Source organism: Marmota marmota, unplaced genomic scaffold (assembly GCF_001458135.2).
Source record: "Marmota marmota marmota unplaced genomic scaffold, marMar, whole genome shotgun sequence".
Lineage (NCBI taxonomy): Eukaryota > Metazoa > Chordata > Mammalia > Rodentia > Sciuridae > Marmota > Marmota marmota.
The window spans coordinates 26,271,485-26,288,882 of record NW_026000229.1 but is presented as its reverse complement, the minus strand read 5'-3'; the positions used below and the strand labels follow the sequence as shown (position 1 = coordinate 26,288,882).

General features: G+C 35.6%; 1 protein-coding gene and 1 long non-coding RNA gene across 2 annotated transcripts in view; one reads left to right on the top strand and one right to left on the bottom strand.

Moving 5' to 3' along the window:
* The window catches only part of LOC125613369 (WD repeat-containing protein 72), a 94,850-nt gene extending 94,206 nt beyond the window's left edge, over positions 1–644 (bottom strand). The window contains exon 1 of the mRNA XM_048793535.1: positions 502–644. The gene's annotated coding sequence lies outside the window, so the exon portion shown is untranslated. The remainder of the gene's footprint in view (positions 1–501) is intronic.
* Positions 7–16,547, top strand: LOC125613371. Its single transcript, XR_007343924.1, has 2 exons — positions 7–296; positions 14,730–16,547. It is a non-coding gene; the product is annotated as an uncharacterized LOC125613371 (long non-coding RNA).
* Positions 16,548–17,398: the final 851 nt, after the last annotated feature.

The following is a 17,398-nucleotide window of genomic DNA, read 5'->3' as shown; positions in this document are numbered from 1 at the left end:
CGGTTCGCTCCGGCCGCAGCCGCCCGCCGCTCCTTCACGGGAGGTAACCTCCTTCTCTCGCAGGGAGCCCGGAACAGGCCGGTCTGCAGCCAGCGACAGCCCGCTCCGGTCAGGACTGGCGAGTTGGAGTTAAGGTGAAGAAAATCAAAGTGGCCCTGGTGGACTGAACTCTTGGCCCCGGGCGTTGGGGGCGACTTGGAGCTCCCAGAACTTTTATGTGCAGGTGTGGGAGGACGTTTTCCTCCAGACCGCACTCCCCGAGCAGGCAAAGCGAGATTCCGAAGCTCCCAGAGGAGGTAAAAAATTCACCCTAGGCGGAAATCAGCGCCGAACCTGCTACGGGTGGGCGCCCACCACGACTGACTGGGTGGTTTAGGAAAATGGGAGGGACTTCTGGCTTTTCTGAGGTTTCTCAGTTACTTGACCCTCCACAGCCTCAGGGTGCTGGAAGCCGGTGAGGAGAGGAGAGGTGTTAACCCCTCCTTTTACACTGACACCTACCTGGCTTCCCAAGCTCTAGGGTTCTGCGGTTCTTCTAGCCAGGCCCACGACAGACCACAGTTGCAGGGCTTCCCCCAGAGTCTTCCCCTGTGCAGTCTGACTAGAACACTCCTCTGCCTCTGTGTCCTCAGTGGGGACTTAGTTCCTGTTCTGGAGCCTCACTTCCCCAAACAGGTAAGGTGAGCCAGGTTCACTCCTAAGGTACCTCACTTCTGTCATAAACACTGTCACACAGTTTATTGCACTAACTCCCCTGCTAGATTATAAGCTCTGTTAGGCAGGGACACCAAACACATAGTAGATACCCCGTAAATGTTGGCAAACGATGTATGCATGCAGCCATCAACTGTTAAGGTGCACCCAGCTCTCCAAGAAATTCCCTCACCAACCCTGACTTTCTAAGTCTGCAGGAAGGAAATATCTCCACACATACCTCATCCTCAAGCCTTCCTCCCGTCTTTTGAGCAGAGCCTTTTGCTTCAGTCTCCATGGAGACTGAAAAAGTTGTGGGAAAAGATCAGGAACTATTTTCTGTTATCTGAGCTCTGCCATAATTAGCTCTGTGGCCTTAAAGATCCTAAACGTCTCTGGAACTCAAATTAGAGCTTACTTATCCATTAGGTGCAGTTCCTAGGACCCATGATATTTTTACAAAGAACAGCAATGTGGAGAAAAAGAGAAAGGCAGAAAAAAAAAGAACTTCTGGATTGAAAAAAAGTGTTGTAAAAATATAATAGCTTATTGGTTTTTAAACCAAGATAGTCACTGACATTGTTGAGCTTTATCTTAGCCCTGTGATCCTGGAAAACAGAAAGGGTTAAAGAAACCCTCCCACCCCTTTCATTTCTAGAAACAACTTACTACAAGGAACCATCCTTTACCTTATGGCTTAAGTAAAACTCACCAATGCCACTCTTGTTTACCTATAACCAGTCTGGACATAGACCCTCCAATTCCCCATAAATGATTAACTGGATTGTTGGTACCTAGTGACCAACCCAGAAAAAATAACTATCTGTACTTGACCAAATTCTAGTTAGACTTCCCAACCTTCTCCTGGCCCTGAAGTTTGACCCACCGTCAGCCCAACCATTGCACAACCCTCTAACAATCCCTTATGTAAATACACTGACCCCCAATAAAACCTTCTCTTTCGACTGTAAGATCATCCAAACTAGTTTGGCCCACTTTTCCACATCTTGTTCTCTACAGTGTTGTTTAGTCCTTCCTAGAAAATACTTTTTTCCTGCCTGCCTTTTGAAAGGTTTGCCCATCCCAGGGTCAAAGCTTTCCCCCTACTGCAGTAGTCCCCTTCTCTGTTACAAGTCTCTCCCTTTCTTTTTGCAGGAATTCTTTAAAATAAAGTTTCTTCTTTCATAAGTAGGATTTTCTAAAATTTAATAATTAATATTGTTTATGAAGAAACAGGTTCCCCAAAATGAAAAAGTCTAAAGTCCAATAAAATCATACTATGGACAAATCCTAGACTCCTGCATGTAAAATGAACACATTGTGCTGGATACAAGATCCCTTATGGCTTAACAATGAATGAATTAAAAAATAGAATTGCCAGCTTCTGGCTAGTTAGAGCAACTGAGAGCAACTTACCCACCTCACTTATTCCATATATTACTCATACTTTATGGTTTGTGTTAATGGATCTGGAGCAGTTCCTATGCCTGGTTTATGGGGTGCTTGAGGACTGTTTTTCTGAAAGTCTCACCCTGTGGATACAGATGTTTGATCATGCACTAACCAACATGCATTACTTTGCTTTCGACACAGTAGATATTGCTTAAGGTAATTGTGTGGACTTCCCTCCACCCTGCCCCACTTTTTTCCTGTTTTATGATTTATGTATTACAAGTAAGATACTGTAACTAAAAAATCTCTGTAATTTCTAGAGTACAAACCATATGACATATATGCAATGTTATTTCTCAGCCATACAACTAAAATTTCATAAATTTCATAAATTCTTTAAGAGGAGCTGACTTGGCTCAAGTTTTTAGTATAAACTAATTTTTCAAAGATTTATACATAGAAATAAATATACAGAAGAGGGGGGACTGGGATTATGGCTTAGTGGTAGAAGCACTCACCTAGCACAGGTGAGGCACTGGGTTTGATCCTCAGCACCCATAAAGATAAATAAATAAAGATAAATAAATAAAATATGTCCATCTACAACTAAAAAATCTTAATATATATATATATAGAGAGAGAGAGAGAAAGAAGAGGGAGGAGAAAAAATATTTTTCTAAACCACGCCAATCTAAATTAACCATTATTATCCATACTTATTGTAGTGTATTTCTTCTTTTTAAAAATGTTTTACATAATTATGATATTATATGGGTATAATTTATATTATTTCTCTATGACATTAAATTATAAGAAGTTTGTCTTGTTGCTACATTATCTTAATAACTATCCTTTTTCATAGCTGCATAATAGATTACTAAATGAGTGCTTCGTAATGTACCTACTTCCCACTTGCATTTGTTTTTAACTTTTAGTTCAAATGTGCTGTGTTGAATACTTTGTTAGTACAGATTTCTGGAAGCAGAATTGCTAAGTCAAAATGTGTCACCATTTATATGCCTCTCAATCCATCTTTCCAGGTTGATATCCAGAGATAAAGCAGTTGAGTCCTGCAAAATATAAGGGAGCCAGTGTCTCCACTCCTAGCATAGGGGATTGAATACATATATCTTCAGTGTGTGTTGTTTTGATGCACTGGATTGACTATTAACTCCATGAGAGTATGGGCTGTGCCTGTTTACTCACCATCCTATCTCCTTACTCTAATGTCAGAGGCCTCACCACCTCCATCTGCATCACCTTTTGGCTCCTGATTGCATTTAAGTTTGGGTCTCTAGAATTCTTTTGTGCTCTCAGAAAAGCATCTTAAATTACAAAAATATCTCCTCCTTTTCTTCCCACTACATTAATAGGGATAGCCAACCCAGTATGTTTTACTTTTTAATCTCTTATCTCTAAACTGTGGGATTCAGGAATTTGAACAACAACAAAAAAAATACAAATATTTCATTTGCAGCTTGAAATGTGTTTCTTTGCTGATAAGATGTTGTCCAATGTGAACTTTGAACGTCTTTAAGAAATAAAGGATTTTTACTAGATAAAATAAATATCCCTGGAGGTATGTTGTGATTTAACTTCTGACATGTTATAATGGAAAAAATGACTAAAAATAATAAGGAAATTAGTTGGGACTGTCAGTAAATATTTCTTAACTTGTAATGGTGTACTATATGTCCCAAAATTCTTTGCTATTCTTCTCTTTGGTGAGGACTTAGCTCCCTTCCCCTGGAGTATGGGACTTACTTAGTGATTGCCTTCCAGCAAATAAAATATGGTAGAAGTGATGGAGAATAATTATCAAATGTAGATCACAAAGTGACATTGTAACTTACATCTTGTTCTCACTCTCTCTGAAGAAAGACATGCCGTGAAGACATTTATGCAACTCTATGCAAAGGCCCTATATTTAGGATCAGAGGCCTCTCTGTAGTAGCCATCAAGTCCCTGAGGCCTCTCTGTGTGAAGGTGCCTTCTTATAAATCTGTCAAAGAGATCCTCTAGCCCCAGTGAGACTATTAGCCTCAAGTAGTACCTTAACTGCAACCTCATGAAAAATCTTACACCAGAAACACACAGTTTGGCCACTCCCAACTCCCCGATTATAGCTACTCTGTTGTAATAAGTGTTTATTGTTTCTAATTCACTAAGTTCTCTATTAGATTACTAATAGAGAACTCATGAAGAATGTTCCCAGATGATGATATGTTGAAGATGGTAATGCTAATAATATCTGACATTTTTAAAGTTGTCTGTGTTATAATGTCCTTTATATCTTCTAAAAACCTTTGATAGCCTGAGCTATTTGGGCATTGGCAGTCCAGTATTTTTTTTTTTTTGACAGTCCAGTATTTGGCCCTGTTCCTTGTGTATACAAAATCCACCTTCCTTAGGAGTTAGAGCCTATTTTTTCCTGGAGAAGCTGTAAAACAACATCATTGCTTACTGTTCAGTACTCCATTAAACTTAAGACATGGATCCATGTTTTTAGGTTCTTTCAACCAGAGTCACAGCCTCAGACAAAATGTATACTTATGAGGGAGGTGGCAGCACCTGGCTGTAGATTCCAGAGTCAGTATATAGTGTTTCTAGTAGTTGCCGCTAGATGGACAAGGACCACTAGCTGAGTATCAGTGGTACAGGCTTCAGTTTCAGTATCTACACCCAGCTCATGGCAGCGATGTTTCCATGGGGCCATTTTTGTGGTATAATTTTGGAATTTTTCATGACCACATAAACATCCAAATTTACATTTCCATCTCCTAAGAGAGATTGATATTCTTTTATAAAATCCTTTCTGTTCAGATTATCAAGTGTTGCTTTCTCTTATACACAAGTAAAAACCCTGATATAGGTAGTATCCTCATTTTTACAGATGAGAAAATTTAGAATCAAAGTTGTTAAATGATGTGTCACTAGATACAAGTAGCAAGTGATACAGTTATAGATTAATTAGTATGGATTGAGCTAAACTGGCTGCAGTGGTGTACACTTCTAATCCCAGAAACTGGGGAGGGTGAGGCAGGAGATTTTAAGTTTGAGGCTGGTCTCAGCATCTTGGCAAGACCTTAAGAAGCTTAGTGAGACTTTGTCTCAAAAATAAAAAGGAATGAGGATGTAGCTAGACAGATCAGTGGTAAAGTGTCCCTGGGTTCAATCCCAGGTACCAACCCATACCCCAAAACAAATCAGATTGATCTAAACAAACTAACATTCAAATTTAGAATTTAAAACACAAAGATTTTAATTAATATTTTTTAAAAAAGAATTATTTTTCTTTAAACCAGATAAAATTCTAGTTCTCTTCCCTAATTCATATATTAAGCACAAACATGATGACATTGAGTCCCTATTGTTTCAGAAATTGATCATCTTTTCCTAAGCTTTCTTGATTTTGCATAGACACTGGTTCCTAGAAATGCTCTTTTCTTCTCTGTCTCCCACCCACTTTTGTCAATTTTCCTTGTCTTCAAACCCAGGTTTTGCAACTTCTTTTGGGTCTTGGAGAGAGGGTAATTATTCTCACCCATCCTGAAATCTCTCCGAATTTCTATCTATGATAAAATGATTGTTAAGCTTATTTGTCTGTCAACCCACCCATCCCAAAGAAAGGAGTAGACTCCAGACCTTGCCCTTATGATAGAGGAGTTTAGGATGATGTTTACTTATTGAACAGGGACCCCAGAGCTGTCTGCTTTAAGAATGTTGACTACTAAGTGTATAACTCCCATTTAGGATATACAGATATTGTTTCAAAAGAAGATTAAATGAATCCTGAACAAGGCCTCAAGAATATTCCATTTGCTAGTTTCTTGAATAGATGGTGAGTACTCCTCTGATTGCAAAAGTCACTAATTGCCAAGTCCAGCCCTTACACAGAGTACCCACTTAAATTTTACTACCTTACGTTTACATTTTAATGCAAACAAAGGATCTCCAGAATTATGTAGAAAACTTCCAAAGTTAAAGAGATTAAAATGTATCCATTAGAAAAGGGATAGGGAAAACACAGACAATTCAGGCAGCAGAAGAAAATTTCAAATAAGAAAATGATATTCTCAGAAAAATTGAACCCATAAAAGCAAGAGTCAGATTAAAATTAAAATGATGCTAAAATGTATTCATTTTTATTGCCCTACATGTGAAACATAAAACTTCAAATCATTTAGAAGAAAACGGTAAAATATTTGTTACTTTGGGTTAGATAAAAAGCATGATCCATAGAAGAAAAAATTGAAAATTTGACTTCCTTAAAGTTAAGAACTTCAGGTCTTCTAATATCACTGTGAAGAGAAAGAAAAGCTGCAAATTCAAAAAAAATATTTGTCAACTACATATCTGATAAATAACTTGTATGCAACTATTTAAAAGAAATATCCAAACTCAGTTACAAGTAAAGTAACAATTGAATTTTTAAAATGCCAAAAGATTTGGCTGATTCACCAAAGATCATATTACAGATAAAAATGAGCTTAAGAAACAATGCTCAAACAAACTAGTTATCTCTATATTAGAATGCTACTCAAGAATAAAAAGGAACCAATTATTAGTCTATGCAAAAACTTGGTTGAATCATGAAGAAAAAGTCAGGTTCAAAAGGTAACAAACAATCTGATTCCATTTATGTGCCCTTCTTGAAAAATAAAATTAAAAACATAAAACAGATTAGTGATTGTCAGGGGGATAGGATACTTTGGGGGGACAGTGGAACTATTCTGTCTTGAGTATATTTGTGGTTATGCCTTGAATCTATTTGCCATTTTCACAGAAATATATTCCAAAAAGTGTGAATTTTACTATATATAAATTTTTTAAAAATAGCTAGGAACTGAATAGTCTTTCATTCAACCATGTTTAACTAAATAGAGAAAGGACATATGTTTATTGGGCTGGGGTTGTGGCTCAGCAGGTAGAATGCTCGTCTAGCATGTGCGAGGCGCTGGGTTCTTCCTCAGCACCACATAAAAATAAATAAACAAATAAAATAAAGGTATTGTGTCCAACTACAATTGAAAAATAAATATTAAAAAAAAAGAATGTGCTTATCATCAGTGTAATGATAAATCATCAAAAGAATGCAAAACTCTTCAGTGCTTGGGGAGGCCAAGAATCATTTTAAGGAATATCACATCAAGATAACATTTCACAAACAGAAATAAATTATGGGTCAAATGATTTCTTTATGCAATATTTACAATAGTCATTTGAATTTTTTTGCAATTTTTGTGGCTCAGAATTAATCCCAGAGTCTTCTCTAAAGCAGAACCTCTCTAAGCCAAAATTACTTGAAATTTAGGAGTCAGAGATTTGCGATCTGCAAATTCTATGCACACAATTAACTATGTGACTGTAAACAAATTACACAGTCTTCAGAGAGAATGATTTTTATCAGTGAGGCAATCCTTGGTAAACAACAAGCAGTATGCACATGTGAGACATGAAAATTGTTAAAATAATTTCTTATGACTTTTGCCGGTAAATGGATGGATCTGGAGATTATCATGCTAAATGAAATAAGCCAATCCCCCCCAAACCAAAGGTTAAATGTTCTCTCTAATATGTGGATGCTAACACATAACAAGTGGGTGGAGTAGATTAGGGAAAGGTGAATGAAAGGAAGGGAGGGTGATGGGAACAAGAAAAACAGTAGAATTAATTGGGCATAACTTTCCTATGTTCATATATGAATATACCACTAGTGAAACTCCACATCATGTACAACCACAAGAATGGATTCTAATTAGAATGTTATATTCCATGTATGTATAATATGTCAAAATACATTCTACTGTCATGTATATCTAAAAAGAACAAATAAAAGAATTTTTGTCCCTGCAGAAGTTCCTTTCCTCCTCCTCCTCTCCCTCTATATCTCCCTCCCTCCCTCCCGCCTCTCCCCCACCTCCATTCTGTCTTGCTACTACGTGACTACAGAACCTAATAATGGGCACCACTACAACTGCAGAGCTCTAGACATAATGCCTACGAAGAAGTACCTTGTCTACAGAACCAGATGTCTCCACCTTATTTATAAACCTGTGTAAGATCATGATGTGTATTCCTGAATATTTATTGTAAAGAGAGTATGTTAGTATTGAGACCGAGAACTTGTTAGGAATTGTGGCTCTAAGTAGTTCCCAAACCTTAAGATTTCATAGATCTATATTTCTTCTTCAGTACAATAGGACAACTATAGAAAAACAATTTATATTTCAAAATGTCTAGAAGAGTATGACTTCCCAAGTCATAAAAATGATTAATGTTTGAAGAGGTGGAAATACTTATTGCCCTGGTTTGATCTTTATACAGTCCATATATGTATTTAATGACCATAATTTACTCCATAAACACGTACAAATATTATGTGTTAATCAAAAATTAAACACCAATAAAAAACATTTCACAGCTCTAAATACAATTTTAAGGAAAATGGAGGAGAACAAACAGGGTAGCCAATTTTTCTTGTGTCCATTAATATCATTAAGAATAAAACAAATGAAAATTGTTAAGTAAAAATAAAAACATACTAAGGTACATTTTAAGTTATAGAATGCCAGAGGATAATCAGATTCTAAAACTTTCCAGAGAGAAAAAACTAAAGGTTACCTGCAAAGGAAGAAGTGTCATTGTCTTCTTGGTCTTAAGTACAATGAAGGATGCTAGAATACAGGATGCTGAGGTCTTCCCGATTTTGAGAATTGATTTTTCCAAATTAGAGCTCTATATCCAGCCAAGTTATCAAACAATTTAAGACATTTTCTTTTCACACATGCAAGAACAAAACACTAAATCTCCCTATGTGCTTTTGTGGAAACCATGGAGGAAATCTTCATTGAAACGAAGAAATGTACCTAATAGAGGAAAGCATGATATCCAGGAATTATGGGAACAGGAGCCAGCATAAGGCACTCAGTATGATATACCTACCCAAACCCCAGAAAGCAGCCAGTCCTTGCAGGAGAAAAAGAAAAATTCAGGAGGACATCTCTAGAGGAGAGGAAAATGGCACGGGTGGATTATTTGACATATAATCATTTTAAAATATTTGCTAGACATTTGTTGGTTCTGTTTGAAGAGTGGGGTGAAAAACAGTAATAAACTAAGCAAACCCAAAGTAATACAGATTCTTAAATAAATCAACATCATTCAGCTATAGTTCTATGAATTAAATAATTATAAACAACAACAATACCACATTTTAGCTAATTGAAAAGAAATCTTAAGCGTTTCATTCAAAGTTGTGTACTTTGTCATGACAAAGCTGGGCTCAAATATCCCCTCAATGGCCACATATCCTCCCCCACCCCCTTTGGTCTCAATAAAGACTTCGATCATTCTAGTAACTGTTTGTTCATTGCTCAAATCGAGGACTTAGTGTTTTTATAAATACACCTTTGAAAAAACATTTGAGTAAAAAATGAGAATTAGATAGATAACCAATTTGTGCATGAGTGTGTGTGTGTGTGTGTGTATGTGTGTTCCTTAACTGGAAGTGGGACTGAAGGTCCTTGGACTGACTTTTAAAGAAGTTATAAGCCTGTATAACATGGAGTTTAAAAAAAATGATGGCAGATCCTTGATTATAGCAGTGCCATTGAACAGTCCTGTAATATAATATTTTAGGTGAAAAGTAACATTTGGACAGGCTATTTTTCTAATACCTGATTTCAAGGTCAAATACATTTCTTCCTCATGTTTGGGAAGTGCCTACATTGAAAGAAAAATGAGAAGAGACAAGTCAACGTATTTTTTAAATGATAGAATTCGGGGTCTTATAAAAAGTGAACATCTGATAATTTGAAACTGTTAGTACAACAGTGACTAAATCTAGTTGCTTTCCATGCCCTAAATGCTTCATACAAGAGCAGAATAATTACCTGAGACCATGTGGTAAAATGAATGACCTTATATGGCATGGGTTTTGCAGTTGCTGTGAATTCTTCTCGGCTATCTATATAAATGACTGCAACATTGTGTATTTAATCATCAGCAAATGGAAGTTTTCAGAAGAAAAACTGCCCCGTAGATTTTAGCACACTCTGACATGACTGAAAGTTAATTCCCAAGATTTAATTTTATTAATATCCCAGAAAGGATCAAGGAACAGTGTAGCCTGTAGCTGGTATCCTACTCTTATATCTGTTATCATGAAATGATCAATCCAAGAACTAGGAGTGAACTCCCATTTATAACAACAGAAAGGGCTTACAGTTGGTCAGTGCGTCTTCAACAAACTCTCATATATATTATTTAACAAGAGTAAAAATTCATAAAAGATGAGGTATATAATGAAATCATTTGCTTTTGACTCTGGTTTTTTAGCAATTTCATCTAATGTCATCTTTTGGAAGTAAACCCTAGTTGTAGAAAGTTGTTTCCTTTGGGTTATCTTTCGAATCTTGGTCCTTTTAAATAAATCTGGTTTATTCCATGGATAAACCACTCTTCATTTATCAATTCCTCATTTCAGAAATACTTCAGATCATCTCACATTTATCTACTCTGATCTACTGATCAAGCCTTTCATGTTCTCTGATTCTTCAATCTACTCACTCCACACATTTGGTTTTAAGTTCCTATTCCTATTATTTCCCTTCCTGTTTTCTCATTACAGCTCCCATATTTTTTGTCCTTTATAATACATATCAAAATTGTGATTATATATTCACTTCCTTATTTATTTGTTTCCCTCACTGAACTATTACAAGCTCCACAATGACAGTGACCTAATCAATTTTTTCACCACTGTATAATTACTGATTACCAGCGCATTTAGCACATCATACACATAATAAATGATTAATAACGTTTGTTAAATAATAAAATGAATAAACCTCTATTAGAAGTTAACCACCTGCAAATAAAGTAAGATCCTAATTCATGTCTTATAAATTCCAAATAATTTAAATGTTTGAAAGCAATAAAAGAGGTTATAAATTTTTCTGTGTTAAATGTCACTAAACATTTTTAAACTTTGGTGTAATCATGTTTTTTAATCTATGTTTCTTCCATCTCTACCTCCTCCATTTTTTTCATTTCTTTTTCATCTTCTTCCTCATTTCCTCCTTTTACTTCTATTGTTAGAATGAAAACTTGTAAGCATCATACACATTTATTGTCTTTAAAATATCTCAAAAATTACCAAGAAAACAATGATCCCTTCATAGTCCATTTTACCCACCAATCACTCCCCCACCCTACACAAATCAAAGTAATCTTTTTGTTTGCTTTTCATTTGAGAAGTTCATTCCACGTGTGGGCCAGGAGCTGGAATCATCTAGGAAAAGAATGATAAATTTTAACTGCATATAATTTCAAATCATGTACATATCAAACCCACTGAAAACATTTTCAACTCATGTTTAAACCATTATCCACTATGTTGCATTAAATATAGCAACAGATTATCACTCTTCTATTGAGAGATGGAGTTTATTTACCATCTCTTGAATCTGGGCCCATTCTGTGACTGCTCAATTCATAGAATGTAGCAGAAATGCCTGTTTGGGTATAAGCTTGAAGAACACCTGGTTGCTTTCTCTTGGGTGCTTTGGGAAGCCCTAAAATATCAGTCTTAACCCAAATTTAGAATAGTTATGAGGAGCTCCAGAGTTAGCCTGTGCAAGGTCCTAGGTTTAAAAAAAATGTGAGAGGCTGGAATTATGGCTCAGTGGTAGAGCATTGCTTAGCATCTGTGAGACACTGGGTTCGATCCTCAGCACCACATATAAACAAATGAATGAAATAAAGATCCATCAACATCTAAAAAATATTTTTAAAATGTGAAGTTCCAGATGTTATAACAGAGTTTTAATTATAAGAAAGATTCACATTCAGAAAAAAAAATTCAAAATAACCCTGTGGGAACAAATAAAAGTGATGGTCATAAAAAACAATGCACATTAAGAAACTTCTGCTTGTGTGATATAATTTTCTCAGATGTGATTTCTCACGTTCTGAATCCTTCTTTTGGAATGGCTTCAGTGATATTTCTAAAATCATGCATAGAAAACAGCCTCAATATTTTATAGTTGTAATTTTTTGAAGGGAATTGTTATGTTTTTTTCACCCCCTAAAAATGCTTTATCATTCACTTTACTTCTACTACTTAATCCAATTCATTTTTCCACCTCTTGAAAAAAAATCAAATTTCCCTTCGATTATGTAAAATATGCTGTTTCTATATATGAAAAGAAATGAGCATGTGGTTCCTATTTGACATACTCGTTGTAAATAAAATATGTACCAGGTGTTGTGTTAGATTTTGGAGATGCAAAATATATAACGTTAAAGTAAAAAGCATGGTTCCTGACTCACAAGCCCTCTCAGGGAAAACAGACATGAAAGAAAGCAAGTTCAACATAGCAATTCTGAGATAGGAGGGCACTTCACTGTAGCATTGTCAGAAAGGCCTGGGGGGTGGGGGTTGGGGGAACATTCCAACTGACCAGATAAATGGTAATAAAAGTGTGGGATAATATATATAGGAAATGGAAATCTTGACAGAGATAACAGAATTTGCAAAGTTTGTGAGTAAAAGAAAACATGTTGCATTTGTAGGAAAGCAAATAGTTCAATTTGACAGAAACAAATTTGCATGTCACTTGGGGAATAAGGGATCCAGGGGATAAGAAGTAAAGATGATACTAGGAGAGAAAGATCTTATAAATCAGGCTATAGATTTTATTTTATTTTGAGAGAAATGAGTAATTGTTGAAAGATTTTAAGAGGAGAATTAGTTTTATCAAAAATAGAATTTTGGAATGAGTAATCAGCTTCTGGATATGAGGCCTTTAAAGGCAACACTCATTAGTTTCAGACTATATCATATGAATTTCTTGTTAAAATTCACCACATATTTAAGTTTATGAGTCTGGACTGATTTTGTCAAAGGTTCTCTCATTCCTTTCACTTCGTAACGATCCCCTATTTCAACCTGCAACCCAATTAGTGCTTATCAATCCAGGGAAGAGATGTAATAGGAAACCACAAAGAAATATTATTTCATAGCACACTAGGACACTGTCAAAGATGGAAGATTTACGGCATTATCACACACACAACATAATAAAACGTAGATGAGAAATGTCACTTGTCCTGACATTATCTGGTTTCTGTTCAGCAAAAATAATCCACTGGACTGTAGAGTTAAAAAAAATATATGTACGCACACACACACACACACACACACACTTCTTCATGAGTGAATGCTGGAGATGTAATTAACAGTGTTTTAAAAATTGTGATTACACAAATTTCTAAAGGGTAGATAAGCAACAAGTAACCGCTGGAGATACATAGAATAATTAAAGGGGAGTGTTTGATTGCTGCACAAGGACTGATTTTATGTGTAACAAAAGAAGCACTTTATTGACCTTCTTTTGCATTAAATTAAAACACCAGCTACATCCATAATGTTTGATTTGTAGGAGCAGTTTAATTTTGTATCCTAATACACAAGTGAAAATTCAATTTGAGCCTCAAGAAAACTAAGAATTCCTCCAGATGAATGACTATGAAAATAAATAAATAAATATGGTAGTACTAAAAAAGTAACTTTCCCTCAATATAGAAGAGCTTTGTATTTATTTAAAATCAGAGACTAGTGAAACAAGTATCAAGAGACTAAAGATACTGAAGAAGGAAGAAGAAATAGGACTTTTTTTCAGACAACCTAAAAAGAAAGAAAATAAGTTGAAACATGAGAATGTAGAGGCAAATGGATAAGAAACAGAAAATCATTGTTCATTTATGCTTCATCTACTTTCTAAAGAATTTGAAGTGGCCTACAAACACACACACACACACACACACACATACACACACACACACACACATACACACATGGGGGTGGGGAAGAGAATATGAAGTTAATGACCAGGAAAAAAAATCAGAACTTAGAAAAAAGAAGCAAATGTGATAACCATGAGGGTTAGCATAATTGGAATGACTCTGAAATACTTAGCTGTCAGAGGAAAGGGGTAACATATTTCCAGTTACCTCTTATAGCATAATAAACCACTTCAAAACAGCAACATAGAACAATGAAAATCACTGCTTATTATCTTTTATGACTCTGTGAGTTGCCTGTGGCTCAACAGGGAGGTTTTGGCTGGAGATATCTTCATATGATCCAAGCCCCACCCACTGTTTACAACTTCACAAATACCTCCAGCTGTGGGTGGGGCTTGGATTATATGAAGACTTGGTCATTCTTATATCTAGTACCTGGACTGGAAAAAACCAAATAGCTGGACTGAACAGCTTGGTCTCAGGTGTCTTTATCCTAATGTAGTTTTTTCAATAGTAGTTTTAAAGATAAATGATCTAAACAGGAACAAGCAGAAGCTCTGTTCACTTTATGACCAAGCTTTGGGAGTCTTTCAACATCACTCTCTCCATAATTCTTCAGAAGCAAGTCTCTAGAGCTGATCTTTGTTAAAGAAAGGGTCATTGTTTCCCATTTTTGGAGGGAAGTAATCAAATAACCTGTAACATTTTAAAACTATCATATGATGTAATAGATATCTCATTGTGGAAGGTATTTGTAAAAATAAATACAGAGGTATATTGTAGTATATCAAATTGTCCAAGCTCACACCTGATATGACAATCATTTGTTTTAGGTGAACCAAGAGGAAAGATTACCAAGCCTAAAAGAGGAAGTAAAAGGAGAAAAAGATTAAGGAGAAACGTTTTTGAAATATCCTCATAGGAGTATAATAATACCAGTGCCATATAACTTCGCTTCTTAAAATGTGACCCAGGATCAGCAACATCAAAATATTTGGAGCTTGTTAGAAATGAAGAATATCAGGCTGTATATGAAGTGTCCTGAATAGAATTTCATCTTCACAAGACTGCAGATGATTCTTTTTCAGAGTAAAATTTGAGAAATACAAAAAGAATTGTTGGATAGTAGGGAGTGACAAATCATTGCTGTGTAAATACTTAGGTTGTATGTTAACCTTCATTGGATAAAAACAGAATATATTGGGAATTAATAAATAGTAGAGCTCACCTAAGGTTGAGAATTCCATGAACTGTTGACCAGGATATTTGGGATGAATATTGTATCCTTAGGTAGAGTTGAAATAGGAATAAGACTTAAATAGAAGGGCATGCCATTCCACAGGAGGAGATTTGAATAAATGATGATTGGATGATATTGCAGAAGGATAAAAAATGGTATACCAACGAATGGCAGTCAGAATGGCAAAATACCAAATGGGTTTTCAGAGATAAATATTATTTTGGCACATTGGACAAAAGTTGTATGGAATGTTATTTAAAGCAAGTCGATTGTTGACTGAGATATTAACTCTGTTTTATAGAAATATCTTCATTAATGACAATTGTTACCAGGGTAAATATTCCATATACAGATAGGTAAAGGTATACAGCAAAGAAAGTGATATCAAATGTTAGCAAATCTACTATTACTGATACTTCAACAAATAAATATGTAAGCAATGGTAACTGACTTCTAATGAAATAATGGATTTAGGCCATGATCATCGATGGCTATTAAAACCATTAACTGAATTGCTAACAAATGAGGAGCTTTATAATAGTGGATTGGGCTTATAATAGCAAATCTACTGGTTAGTCTTATTTTCATAGAAGAGGGAAAGAACTAGACATTAAGTGCCTCCTAATGGAGATATACTGTACCCCTACACAATAGTCATGCCATAAATCTAAGCTGAATCTGATCAAGACTCCAACTTCACAGAAAACATAAAATCCAGAAGAATGAGGCAATGAGCCAATTATAGAATATGGGAATCTACAACACAATGGTCTACTTTCTTCAGCAAATAATTTGTGAGGAAATAAAAAGATGAAAAATTTATAGATTCAAAGATATGTAAAAGACTTCTAGTTTCAGCTTTGATGTGTACAAAGCTAAGAAATCACTTCCATCTTTTCAACAAGGAAAAATTACTGAGTAAACTGAAAATAATTTCTTTTCTTCAACCCGTTGGAGAACTGAGATCACAAGGTAAGCGCTACTCCTAAATCTGGAGAGGTAGGTGAGTACAGGAAAACCCAGGGAAGATCAGTTTACCTGGACCAGAAGCTGCTGGAGCTACAAAGAAGAAAGAACACTTTAATGGTAATTTTGATGAATTCCTGTAGCCTGTGTGGACTAGCTTGAGCGTGGTGAATCTCTGGAGGCCCAGGCTTGGGGACACCCTATATTTTTGTAGATTTACATTTAGAAACCCACAAGGTTCTCAAAGTGAATATTTGAGGAGAAATTCCAGTTTGAACAAGGGGATGGGACATTAAGGACATGAAATATTCCGATAGTGGACTCCATGACAAAAGACTGTCCTCAATTAAAGGAAAAATATTTTGCCTGGAGTCTTAATCTGATCCATGGGGAGTAAAATTAGCAATTCTGTGTCCTCCCATTTCCTGTATCATTTAAAAGGAGGGAAAATAAAGGCTAAGACACACTTGTAAAGGGCAAAGCCCAAGGAAACAGGTCTATTAAAAGCTTGAAATATATGATTGTAGGATTTTTCCCCTTCCTACACCTTACCATCATGTTCTCAGTTGCTCACAACCCCAGATATATTAGAAAACACCAAGTAGAATAAATAACAACAAATAAGCATATCGCATCCGAACAGAAAATCAAAGACATAGAGAAATCTTGAAAGTATTCAGAAGATAAAACAAAGCACTTTACTATTAAACAATGATAAGAAACATAATGAAATTTTTGCCAGAAATCATGTAAGCAAGAATAGAGTGGAATAGAATGTGCTGAACAAACAAAAAACACCAACCTAGGATTCTATATTCTGCAAATTTATCCTTCACAAGTGAAAGAGGAATAAAGACTTGCTCAGAAAAACAAAACTGAAAATATCCATTAATAGTAGATGTGCCCTGAAAGAAGTGTTACAGAAATTCTTAAGAAAAAAGGAAAATGGTTTACATCAGAGACAGATCTCCACTTAAAGAAAGGGAGCATCAGAGAAGGAGTAAGCAATAGCAAATAAAATATTTATTTTTCTTATTCTTGATTGATCTAATAGCAAGTAAGGATATATTTGAACTGATTAACACCTTCAATCAACTGGATCCAATTGACATTTCTATAATATTTTATCTAACAATATCAAAATAGTTATTGTTCTCAAGCTCATGTGGGACATTAACCAAGATCAACCATGTTGTAGGCCATAAAACATGTATCAACCATTTAAAGAAGAGCTAGGGTGTGGCTCAGTGTTAGATCACTTACCTAGAATGCTCAAAATGCTTGAGTCCCTGGGTT